The sequence below is a fragment of the Bubalus kerabau genome, chromosome 7, assembly GCF_029407905.1.
Source record: "Bubalus kerabau isolate K-KA32 ecotype Philippines breed swamp buffalo chromosome 7, PCC_UOA_SB_1v2, whole genome shotgun sequence".
Lineage (NCBI taxonomy): Eukaryota > Metazoa > Chordata > Mammalia > Artiodactyla > Bovidae > Bubalus > Bubalus kerabau.
The window spans coordinates 5,662,883-5,675,110 of record NC_073630.1 but is presented as its reverse complement, the minus strand read 5'-3'; the positions used below and the strand labels follow the sequence as shown (position 1 = coordinate 5,675,110).

Genomic DNA, 12,228 nt, shown 5'->3' with positions numbered 1-12,228 from the left:
TTATGGGATCAACAGCTCTCATTGTAGGACAGTTGGAGCCCATGTTGATTTGGAGTTGGGAGGAAGTAGTTATTGACATCGGAGAAGGTAATTGCACCCCACTCCTGTACTCTTGCCTGGAAAATCCCATGGATGGAGGAGCCTGGTGGGCTGTAGTCCATGGAGTCGCTAAGAGTTGGGCTCGACTGAGCGACTTCACTTTGACATTTCACTTTCATGCATTGGAGAAGGAAATGGCAACCCACTCCAGTATTGTTGCCTGGAGAATCCCAGGGACTGTGGAGCCTAGTGGGCTGCCGTCTATGGGGTTGCACAGAGTCAGACATGACTGAAGTGACTTAGCAGCAGCAGCAGCAGCAGCAATTATTGACATCCAGGTCAGGAAAGACGGCACTGCATGCTAGTGGCAGTCTTACTAAAAAGGGGTTTACAGATTTTCCCACAAAGAAGAGAAATACTTGGAAACACAGAATAAATGGCTTCATTTGCACCACTTTTGGTGTCTAGAACTTCTGAGCAATGGCTGTTACCTGGACATGGAGGGAATAAAATGCAGATTATTCAGATCTAGGAATCCTTATAAGAAGTAGTTTTCAGCCTTGACTCTCAAGCAGTATCCTCTGTTGAGACAGATTCCAGAATACACACCAGGCCTGCTGACTCCATCGCTGAGAGGACACTCCATCAGGGTTGCTTAGATGTCTGCTAGAAATGAGGGCTGTGCCACTAAGACCTGCATGCTTGGGCTGGGCTAGTGTAATCCTCTGCCCTTCCATTCCCTTACCTGTAAAGTCATGATAAGAATGGTACCTAGAGCAGGCACAATGGAGAACATATAGAGTTTCCTCAGAAAACTAAAAATAGAGCTCCTGTGGGATCCAGCAATCCCACTCCTGGGCATATATCTGGAGAAAACAGCAATTTGAAAAGATATCATGCACCTCAATGCTCATAGCAGTACTGTTTACTGTAGCCAAGATATGAAGCAACCTAAGCGTCCTGCAACAGATACAGAAGATAGGGTATAAAGAGAATGAAATAATGCCATTTGCAGCAACATAGACAAACCTAGAGATTGTTATGCTGAGTGAAGTAAGTCAGAAAGAGAAAGATAAACATCCTCTATATAATATAGGGTATGATATAAACATCCATATATAAATATGAAATCTAAAAATGATACCAATGAATTTATATAGAAAACAGAAACAGACTCAGTCATAGAGAACAAATTATGATTACCAAAGGGGAGGGCGGGGAGAGATAAATTAGGAGTTTGGGATTAACAGATACAAACTACATCTATAAAATAGATAAATAACAAGGCCCTACTGTATAGCACAGGAAACTATATTCAATATCCTGTAATAAACCATAGTGGGAAAGAATATGAAAAATATACCTATTATGTATAACTGAATCACTGTGCTGTACACCAGAAATGAACACAGCACTGTAAATCAATTACATTTCAGTAAAAGAAAGACTAGTACCTACGTTACACAGTCAAGTTTAGGTGAGTTAATGGACATCGTGGGAAGGCTATCTGGCACTTAGAAATAATGTAATAAACAGTTATCATGACTTGGATCTCATATCACCATAGCCAGTTAGTTATTTTTACTTTCACCACAGACTTCAGTTATTTTTACTTTCATGTTGATACTATCACTTGAGGATGAGGAAGGGATAAGTTGGGATTTGGTTATTTTCCAAAACTAAGGCCGTGGAATCCTCCCACCCCCATTTATTTTCTAAGTACAAATAGATTTTTCTGAATAGTGACTCTCATATCAGAGAAGTAGTCTGCTTTTGTTAATTATTAATACAAAGAAGGGCAAGCAGATGAATTACTGTGCACATCCTAGTTGGACTCTCCTAGAAGACTGTACCGGAGAAGGCAATAGCACCCCACTCCAGTACTCTTGCCTGGAAAATCCATGGACAGAGGAGCCTGGTAGGCTGCAGTCCATGGGGTCGCGAAGAGTCGGGAACGACTGAGCGACTTCACTTTCACTTTTCACTTGTATGCCTTGGAGAAGGAAATGGCAACCCACTCCAGTGTTCTTGCCTGGAGAATCCCAGGGACGGGGAAGCCTGGTGGGCTGCCGTCTCTGGGGTCGCACAGAGTCAGACATGACTGAAGCGACTTAGCAGCAGTAGCAGCAGCAGAAGACTGTACAATGATTCACTCTTTAATGTTAGGACTTGAGAACATGTCACAGGTCGCAATGTATGTCCCAGGATCTTTCCATCCTTTTTGTATGAAAATTCAATTAAAAATGTTATATTAAAGCCACCCAAAGAAATACTGTACTGGGTAACAGTTTTTATTAATGGTAAAAGGGACACAAATATTCCAAATAAAATGAAGCACTGATGTGAGTGTGTGGTTATAACTACATCTTTCCCAAGGAATGTGGTCCATGAGAGGCAGTCTGGTCAGCAACAAGGCCCAGGGCTGCCACTGTGTCTCATGGATCACAGATACCCCAGCTGCTACCTGAGAAAGGTAATGCACTGTGATTTCTGTACACAGTGGTTTTTTGGGTTGTTTGTCTGTTTGTTTCCTTGGGGTACAGTTGCTTTACAATGTTGCATTAGTTTCTGCTGTACAGTGAAGTGAACCAGCAATATTTGTACATAGACCCCCTCCTTCCTGAGCCTCCCTGCCAGCCCCGCCCCTCTGAGTCAGCATAGAGCGCTGAGTTCAGCTCCCTGTGCTGTACAGCAGCTTCTCACTAGCTATCTAATTCAGCATTTGCTTTTCAAAAAAACATGTTTTGAGGCCAATTAATATCATAGGCCTTTACCCAGAGAGCTCCCATCACTTTACAGTTTTCACAGTAGTACTTGGAACAATCTAGTTGAGTAGAAACAGAGGTGCTATAATAGGGCTAATCCTACTTATAACAAAAATCCCATTATTGCTGAAATATAAGCTTAAAGCTTGAGTAGAAGGTTTACTTGCTCAAAACTACAGCTGTAAAAGAATATTATATGGATGTACTTGTCATGTTCACTTGCAATGGGAGCAATAAGTTCCCAAGAGTTGTAGCCAGCTCGGTATTGGTGCAGAGAGCCGTCAGCTTACCAGATGAGAAATTATTCTAAATGAAAAGACACTATTGCAATCAGAGGTCACGGGATCAGAAGATGTTGTGAAGAGTTAGGGGAGCAGGGGGCCTGGGGTGGTGGGTGGGGAGAGGAACACATGGGGTCAGACAGGTGGGGAGGCTGGAAGTCCCCTGCTCAGATAGGCCCTGGAGCAAAGTAACAGACTCTGGGGTCAGGCATGTGGATTAGCCCCAGGCAGGGAAATTTATCTGTCTGACTTGCAATAAGGAAACTACCACCTAAGTCTTAGTTTCCTGTTTAGTATAGTTGGGATGCTGAAACTATCCCTTATATAGGATTGCTGTTAGAATTATGAGACAATAAGCATACACAGTTAGCAATTTGTTAAGTCCTCAAGTAAATCAGGGATGCTTAGGTGGTTCATGAAACAAAATTTCTTCCAGTTCACAGATGTCTAATTAGGCCTATAGTGGGCTTTATAGAATTATAATGATTTATAAATTCCTTGAAATGTAATGAACTCACCTTCCACTGTCTTTGTTTTCTACTCTGCCCACTCCACTCATTTATGTCACTGCTTGGTGCCTGTGGGCTGCTGAATTTGTGACTCTTGAAATGGTAGCATCAGTAAGCAGAATTTTTCAGTGGGATAGAAGCCACAATGTGCAAAATACATCTAGAGATTTCAGGATCTTGAAAAGAGCTGTTGATCTCAGAAGCCAGCATGAGAGGCATCAGAAAGAAAATCCAGATCATAGCATTCTTTGGCCAGAAAGAATTTATTAGGAAACTGGTGTGTGGGAATATTAATCTTACAGGTGTAAACAATCTAAAATTATTTTGGCAAGTAAATCTGAGGCTTCTAAAATATTTGTAAAAAACAGGTTGGTCATATTCAGCTGACTTGATCACAATAAAAATTTTCTCTATATAAAATGTATGTATGTTGCATATTAAACATATCTAAATATATATGAATCTCATGTTACGTGAAGCAATTTTTCTTATAAGCCTTTTCCTGATTTCCTATTGTTTCAAGAAGTTCTTGAGAGATGGAATTACTAAAAGTTTTGAGCAAGGCATTTGTAATACAGAAAACAATTTGCTGAGTGAAATCATCCACTAGGGGGAGCAACAATATCACACATGAAGGTGATTTGTGACAAAAGTAAAAAAGAAAAGGAGGCCTGTTTGTATGACAGGTCTCTTTAGAGGGGAGACGCACTATGTGGTTCTAAGGTAGTGTGCGCTGGAATTGCTCCAGTTAACAGCTAAAAGGCAACTCCTAGACTGTCCGGGTCCATATCTGGGGGCAAGGTCTAGGAATCTGCATTCTTAATAAGCACTCCAAGTGATCTTTATGATTGAAACTTTTCTGAGGAACAACAACCTCCTTCCACCCCTGCCATACACACACATACATACTTCCTATCCACACCTGGGTTGATAACATGTCATGTATTGAAGACAAATATAAATTACTTAAGGAACTAATAGAGGCATTGTTTTACAAATTTACTTTAAAAATATTTAACCAATACTTGGTTGTATGTTTCTCTTGAAGATTATAGTGAAAATATATGGGGTGTTCTGGTAGCACTTTGAGTGTGTTCCTGCTTCAGCCATGTTGAACCAGTGGGGAAATCTGGGGCTGTGTGTCGAGGGAATACTTAATTATAAGCTGAGACTTGAAAACAAGAGGAACTCCATCTCACAAGATGGCACGTTACCTCTTCCCCACAGATTCAAGCCCTTGCCGGGGACTCTGAAACTTGCCTGCTGTTCACAGTGTTCCACGAGGGGTCTACTTAAGCCAGGCACCAACTTGTGCCTAAATGATCATAGCCTTGCACTTGAGGAGAAATTGCCTGTGTGCTAAGCAGAACCAGAGACTAGGAAATTAAGAGACTTAAAAAAAAACCCCCAAAAAACTAGATGAGATGGTGTATTAAAAAGTAAAGACATCACTTTGCTGACAAAGGCCCATACAGTCAAGGCCATGATCTTTTCAGTAGTCATGTGTGCATGTGAGAGTTGGACTATAAAGAAAGCTGATCAACGAAGAATTGATGCTTTTGAACTGTGGTGCTGGAGAAGACTCTTGAGAGTCCCTTGGATTGCAAGGAGATCCAACCAGTCCATCCTAAAGGAGATCAGTTCTGAATATTCATTGGAAGGACTGATGCTGAAGCTGAAACTCCAGTACTTTGGCCCCTGATGCAAAGAGCTGGCTCACTGGAAAAGACCCTGATGCTGGGAAGATTGAAGGCAGGAGGAGAAGGGGATGACCGAGGATGAGATGCTTGGATGGCATCACTGATGCGATGGACATGTGCTTGGGCAAACTCTGGGAGATGGTGAGGGACAGGGAGGGCTGGCGTGCTGCAGTCCATCGTGTCACAATGAGTTGGACATTACTTGGCAACTGAACAACAAAAACAACAGCAGAAACAACAAAAGACCTAGTTTTGAATTTGAGATTATTATTATTATTTATTTTATAAATAAAATAGATAAACAACAAGGACCTACCATAGCACAGAGAACCATGCTCAATATCTTGTAACAACCTATAAGGGAAAAGAATCTGAAAAAGAATATATATATTTACATATATATATGTAAATGTATATACACACATATAATTGAATCATTTTGCTGTACATTTGAAATATTGTAACTCAATTATACTTCAATAAAACATATATATGTGTATATATATTTATATATATATATATATATATATAATATAGATTGTTGTTGTTTAGTTGCTAAGTCATCTAACACTTTTGCCCATGGGCTATAGCTCACCAGGTTCCTCTTTCCATGGGATTTTCCTGGCAAGAATACTGCAGTGGGCCGACATTTCCTTCTCCAGGGAATCTTCCCGACCTAGGGATTGAACCTGCCTCTCCTGCAATGGCAGGTAGATTCTTTACCACTGAGCCACCTGGTCTGCCCAGAAATATCCTTCATTTCATAGATGAAGAAACAGGCCTGGAGAACTGAATTCATTTGCCCAGGGAAAATTATTAAATGCCTTATTGAGTAGTAGATTTTTTTTTTCATTCAGGAGCTAATTCCTGAAGCATCACAAGGTGTCAGATATTTATTCTAGGTGCCAGGGAACAAGGTAGACAAGCCTACTGCTTTTATGAAGGTTACATAAATGTCATAATTGTGGAATATTTTGTATTTTTTGGAACAGAGGATTGTATAACTGCCCATCAGTCAGATATAATGCACTTTTGTTTCATAAGTGCTTCTTTCCCCACTGTCTTTAACTGTGTATTTGTGTGCAAGTGTGTGTTTTCTGTACTCTTGTTCTAAAACATTTTTTTTGGGTGGCAGCAAAGAAAGAGAGAAGCTTCTCTCCGGAATTGCTGTTGTACAGGAGTACCAGCCCAACTCTACTGATAGCCCGTTGTCAGTGCTTGTTTTCATGTATGAATGTTGTATATAATGCGATTGGGTTGAGTTTTGCTGTCTTTGTTTTCATTGCTGTTGTTTTTAGTCTGAGATAGTCACATACCAATTTGAGATACATCAGATATATATGACAGTCAAAGAAGTTTTAATCTCTCAGATTTTGGATATAATAATACAAATAGAGCAAATAGTGTTTTAAACAATATGTTTTAAAATCAGCTTTATCAGTACTTTGACATCAAGCATAGTTCATTGGCTCAATATATTACCTTTGAATTTGTTCTGGCATTTTAGAGGCTCAGCTTTTGCTAAGAATTTTGTCCTAAAACTGAAGACTTATTAAACAGAAGAGCTCTTTGGCCTTTCCAGGGGTATAGACACTTCTCAGAGGTATTGTAGATTTGGTTCCAAACCATCACAATGAAGTGAATATGCAATACAGAGTCACACAAGTTTTTTGCTTCCCAGTGCTTACCAAAGGTATGTTCACACTATATTGCAGTCTATCATGTGTGCAATAGCATTACATCTAAGAAGCAATGCACATACTTGAATTAGATAATACACTATTCCTAAGAGTGCTAATCATCATCTGAGCTTTCAGTTAGTTTTAATTTTTCCACAATAGTTACATCAAAGATCACTCATCATTACAGGAATATAATAGTAATGAAAAATTGTGAAATGCTATGAGAATTTCCAAAATGTGACACAGTGACAGGAAGTGAGCAAATGCTGTTGGAAAAATGCACTTTTTTCCCAACACAGGGTTGCTACGGTCTGCCAATTTGTAAAAAAGGCAATATCTTTAATGTACTATTAAATGAAACACAATAAATGGTTTGCCTATGTGTAAATTCCTTAAATTGCATGTGAACTGTGTATATTTCCTTTTTCTGGGAAGAAGTCAGTAATTTGCATAGATTCTCAAGGAAGTCTAAGACACTTACTGGATTAAAACCCCTTGCTTTAAAACTGTTCCCTCTTGAATTGGTTTAATATTACTGGGCACATCCACATCTTACAAAATAAGGAAGCCCTGGATGAGGGAAGGGTGAGGTACATGAAATCTCTACAGACTGGAACAGAAACTTGTGGTCTGGGGGTGTGACAAATTTGGGAAACAAAAAATAACTCTGCAACCACAACTGGCCAGATTTCCTCTTCTGCAGAACCTAGAATGGGGAGCAATCCCAAATGCTGCTTCTTAGCCTCCTGGGAAGGGTGTGGGAAAGAACATGTGATGCTTGCTCCTATTGTCATGGAGATGCTCATATAAGCTCTGTATAAGAAAGGCAACTCTTCCCCTTTTAGCCCCACATCTAGTTTTCCTTCTTTAACACAGAAATTGCTTTGACCAGGCAAAGATTTTGGGTAACTGAGCATCTCATTTCAGTTCCAAGGACACCAGAATGCTTAGTTCAGGTCCTTGCCAAGTTGTCAGCTTCCTGCATGATCGCTTAGGTCTGACTGCAGTCTGTGTGGAATTTCTTAGGATACATGTGAAAATTGTTCACATTCTAGAACAGATTCCATTTTTCTTTCTGGAGCTTAAGAGTGAGAAGTGAATATAAAAAGACCTCTTACTCAAAAGTTCTTATGTAATGTGGTGGTTTAGTCACTAAGTCGTGTCTGACTCTTTGCAACCTCATGGACTGTAGCCACCAGCTTCCTCTCTCCATGGGATTTTCCAGGCAAGAATACTGGAATGGGCTGCCATTTCCTTCTCCAGGGGATCTTCCCCAACCAGGGATTGAACCTGGGTCTCGCGAAGAATCGGACACGACTGAGCGATTTCCCTTTCACTTTCATGCATTGGAGAAGGAAATGGCAACCCACTCCACTGTTCTTATCTGGAGAATCTCAGGGATGGGGAAGCCTGGTGGGCTGCCGTCTATAGGGTCACACAGAGTCGGACACGACTGAAGTGACTTAGCAGCAGCAGCAACTCCTGCATTGCTGGTGGATTCTTTACCAACTGAGCTACCAGGAAGACCCTTATGTAATATGTAATAGTCTTATGTAATAGTATGTCATTATTTCCTTTTTTGGAAATGAAATAAAAATGGATTGGCCCTGCTTCTTTTTCTATGTCCTTTATTCCCAGTTATTAAAATTCTGAAAATAAATACCTTTCTGTGCAGCAGATTTGCTAGTCAATTTCTCTAACACCATTGAATCCCTGCAGAGGGATGTGAATTAAATGGTAAGACAATCTAACATAATTCTAATAATTTGTTCTTATAAAAATAATGAAGTGAAGCTCTGTTATCCGCATTGAAAAGGAAGAAGGAACGTTTAATAGTCTCATTTAAATACCTGTTCTATCAAGGATCATAAAAGCCTTTTGATGCTTGAATTGAGTGTGATACAAGGGGAAAGAGGACAAGGTGAACTTGGGGTTATGTGACACTTTAGAGGGGTGTGGGGTGGATTTGTCTGCTGCTGCTGCTAAGTCACTTCAGTCGTGTCCGACCTTCAGTGACCCCATGGACTGCAGCCTACCAGGCTCCTCCATCCATGGGATTTTCCAGGCAAGAGTACTGGAGTGGGGTGCCATTGCCTGAGGAAACTGCAAAGACTCAGTGTCAACATCAGGTGGGATGACTGAGCGAGACCAGGTGATGAGCAGGTTTGAATATCAACCCAGAGCGAGAAGATAACAGGGCGTCAGACTGACATGGGCGGGCTCATGCGTCAGACTGACATGGGTGGGCTAATAAGTCAGACTGACATGGGAGGGCTAATACGCAGGGAGAGGTAGAAAATATTCTCGGATTTCCTTCATGGAATTTGCTGGAAATAAATCTCTTCACGGCTAGTTAGAGTGAAAAACAAGACACATGGGACATCAGTCTGGACTTCTCTCTTTGAGAGAGATGGCAAAGAGTTGCCTGTCCGTCCGAGGAGATGCAGGGATGGAGAGAGTGGAGGAGTGGCCAGAATGATGGAATTCCTCTCCTGCTATGAACTCACCAAATTGCCCAGTGTATCTGGGGACAAAAGTCTACAAAATGGCTGATTTTTGAGATCAGGTGTACATGAACCGAAGTGAAATAGCCAGTATGAACAGAGCAGATAGAAATAGAGAAAATGAGCTGCAGGTAACTGCAGAAACCAGGAGGGAGATGAGGATTAAAACCGTGGATTTGAAATTTGGGCCAAGTTTAAGCAAATTTCCAAAGGATAAGGTGGGACAGGATTTTAGGGTTTGCAGTTATTAGAGTTTTACAAAGTCTAATCTTGTGCTGTAAGGATGAATTGAATGGAGGGTGATGACTTAGCAGCCCCTGCTACTCATTTCCTCCCCATTGGAAGGCCTGATGGTGCCAATGGTTGGGTCTCATTAACCGTGGTTTCTACTTTGGAGAACACCAGTTCTCACACGGTGAGAAGTTTTTCCTTAGCTTCCTGTCTTCAGACTAAAGGCATTTTTTATAACTGCATCACACTCTTCTTACTTCCTTTCCTCTTATTTAAATGGACAAAATGTCCCTTCAGACATTCCAAGACCCTTCACCCTTGGATTATATCTTTTCCTTTATTTTTGACTTCTCTCTTTGTATACCTTTTCCATTCAATATGAAAACCTGCTTTTATGTCTCTGATTTTATTTTACAGTAGTTTATTATTTATATTAACTACATGTTCATCATAGAAAATGTATAAAATTCAGGAAAGTAAATCAGAAATAGAATCATTCATAATCTCATCTGCCATGTGTATCTCAATATTGTGAAGAGGTCAATTCTCTTCCAGTTTCTTTTCTTTTTCTTTAAAAATAATTTTTTATTGGAGTATAGTTGACTTACAATGTTATATTAGTTTCAGGTGTACAGCAAGGTGAATCACTTATATATATATATAAGTGTATGTATGTATATATAAGTGTATGTATAATGTATATACAAACAGGTGTATGTATATGTGTATATATATACATACATATACATATACATACACCTGTTTCCTGAGAAACCTGTATGTGGGTCAAGAAGCAACAGTTAAAACTGGACATGGAACAACTGAGTCATTCCAAATAGGGAAAGGAGTATGTCAAGGCTGTATATTGTCACACTGCTTATTTAACTTATATGCAGAGTACATCATGAGAAATGCTGGGCTGGATGAACCACAAGCTGGAAACAAGATTTCCGGGAGATATATCAATAACCTCAGATATGCAGATGACACCACCCTTATGGCAGAAAGGGAAGAACTAAAGAGCCTCTTGATTTAAGTGAAAGAGGAGAGTGAAAAAGTTGGCTTAAAGCTCAACATTCAGAAAACTAAGATCATGGCATTTGGTTCCATCACTTCATGGCAAATAGGTAGGCAAACATCAGAAACAGTAACAGACTTTATTTTCTTGGGCTGGATGAAGTACAACCTGGAATCGAAATTGCCAGGAGAAATATCAACAATCTGAGATATGTAGATGGTATCACTCTAATGGCAGAAAGTGAAGAGGAACTGAAGAAACTCTCAATGAGGGTGAAAGAGGAGCGTGAAAAAGCTGACTTAAAACTCAACACTCAACAGTATACTAACGCATATATATGGAATTTAGGAAAATGGTAATGATAACCATGTAAGTGAGACAGCAAAAGAGACACAGATGTATAGAACAGTCTTTTGGACTCTGTGGGAGAGGGAGAGGGTGGGATGATTTGGGAGAATGGCATTGAAACATGTATAATATTATATATGAAACGAATCACCAGTCCAGGTTTGATGCATGATACTGGATGCTTGGGGCTGGTGCACTGGAATGACCCAGAGGGATGGTACGGGGAGGGAGGTGGGAGGGGGGTTCAGGATGGGGACCACGTGTATACCTGTGGCAGATTCGTGTGGATGTATGGCAAAACCAGTACAATATTGTAAACCTCCAATTAAAATAAATATTTATATTAAAAAAAAAAGACCAAGATCATGGCATCCAGTCTCATCACTTCAGCACAGATAGATGGAGGAAAAGTGGAAACAGTGACAGATTTTATTTTCTTGGGCTCCAAAATCACATAGATGGTGACTGCAGCCACAAAAGTAAAAGATACTTGCTCCTTGGAAGAAAAGTTATGATGAACTTTGACAATGTATTAAAAAACAGAGACTCACTTTGCTGAAAAAGGAATGTATAGGCAAGGCTATGGTTTTTCCAGTAGTCATGTATGGATGTGAAAGTGGGACCATAAAGAAGGCTGAGAACCAAAGAAGCAGTGCTTTCGAACTGTGGTGCTGAAGGAGACCCTTGAGAGTCCCTTGGACAGCAAGATCAAACCAGTCAATCCTGAAGGAAGTCAATCCTGAATATTCATTGTAAAGACTGATGCTAAAGCTGACGCTCCCATACTTTGGCCACCTGATGTGAAAAGCTGACTCATTTGAAAAGACTCTGATGCTGGGAAAGATTGAAGGCAGGAGGAGAAGCGGGTGGCACAAAATGAGATGACTAGATAGCTTCACTGACTCAACGGACATGAATTTGAGCAAACTCTGGGAGATAGCAGAGATCAGAGAAGCCTGATGTGCTACAGTCCACAGGGTCACAATAAATTGGACATGACTTAGCAACTGAAGACCAACATCCACTTTTCACATTCTTTCCCATATAGGTTACTACAGAATATTGAATAGAGTTCCCTGTACTATATGGTAGGTCCTTAGTAGTTAACTATTTTATTTTTTAATTGGAGGATAACTCCTTTACAATATTGT

General features: G+C 40.3%; 1 protein-coding gene across 1 annotated transcript in view; it reads right to left on the bottom strand.

The window, feature by feature from the left end:
• MARCHF1 (membrane associated ring-CH-type finger 1) overlaps positions 1 to 12,228 on the bottom strand; it is a 454,619-nt gene that overhangs the window by 28,962 nt on the left and 413,429 nt on the right. The window lies entirely within an intron of this gene.